Raw genomic sequence first — 1,145 nt, forward strand, 5'->3', positions numbered from 1 at the left:
AAGTCACGAGACCGGATCACCCCCTTTGATGAGTTTAGGGAGGAATGTGGCGTTACAATGATACGGATATTACAAAAACTGGTTGATTTCAGGAAGCACTTTGAATGACTCTCAGTGCTGCATTCGACCAACAGCGATCCATTTTTCAATTTGTTGACAGTTTTAGGCTCGCCAGCTAAGCCAACAAGCCCTTTCTGTACAGCAAGGCTCGGTCATCAGAAACCTTGGCCAGGAATCTGATGTTAACACCTTCGATTTTTTCACAATTGATACAGTAGTCATAGATTCTTCATCAGATGATGAAGAATCTGAAACCTCGGTGTGGACCCTTTTTAGGGTCCCATCAAGAGTATTAGAATGGTTTGAAGCCATAATGTAGGGGGAAAAGATTCATCAACCATGCTCCCCACCCACCACGGGGACATGGAGCTGCGGATAACCACCAGACACCCATGCCAGGGATACATGGTTAATATACTCAGGCAATGAAATAATCAAGCACCTGATTGACCCTAGCCACCGCCCCAAGAGCAACAGATACAAAAGGTAACTAAAACAATGTTTGTTCTTGGCTATATAAACAAAACAAAGGTTGTTTGCTCTTGAGCTTGACATGACCAGCCGATTGATCAGGTCGGGTCTCCCTGACCACCCGTCTGGCTGAACTCCAGGCCAAAGTGGTGTGTTGCTAGAAAACATACCCGCAGATATGCACCCAACTCCAGCATTACGAGATGCACCTCACGGCCAACAAGATGCCTCAAACGAGGATTTGTGCATTTATTGGCCATTCTATAAAATAATGTTCACCCCTGCACCACGGCGAGGTTAATGCACACACAGGGGCAATCATGATAGATACCAAATTAGTTTAGATGTGTTTCTCTTTGTGTTAAATCTTTTTGTATCATGTAGGCTACAACAAAATATATTTTCTAATAAAAATAATGTAAGGTATGGAAGTTAGTGAAAAATGAAGAGAAGAGTTGTATTTCTCTCTGTACAGTTTATAATTTATTTTGTTCAAGTATAGCAGGCACATAATGAACATATCATATCCAGATGTATGTGACACTAGTTTAGACAGAACTTCTGAATAGTTTGTGGTTTGTTTGTTTGTTGTTTTAATTTGAGAGCAAGCAGTC

Source organism: Gigantopelta aegis, chromosome 1 (assembly GCF_016097555.1).
Source record: "Gigantopelta aegis isolate Gae_Host chromosome 1, Gae_host_genome, whole genome shotgun sequence".
In the NCBI taxonomy this organism is placed as follows: Eukaryota; Metazoa; Mollusca; class Gastropoda; order Neomphalida; family Peltospiridae; genus Gigantopelta; species Gigantopelta aegis.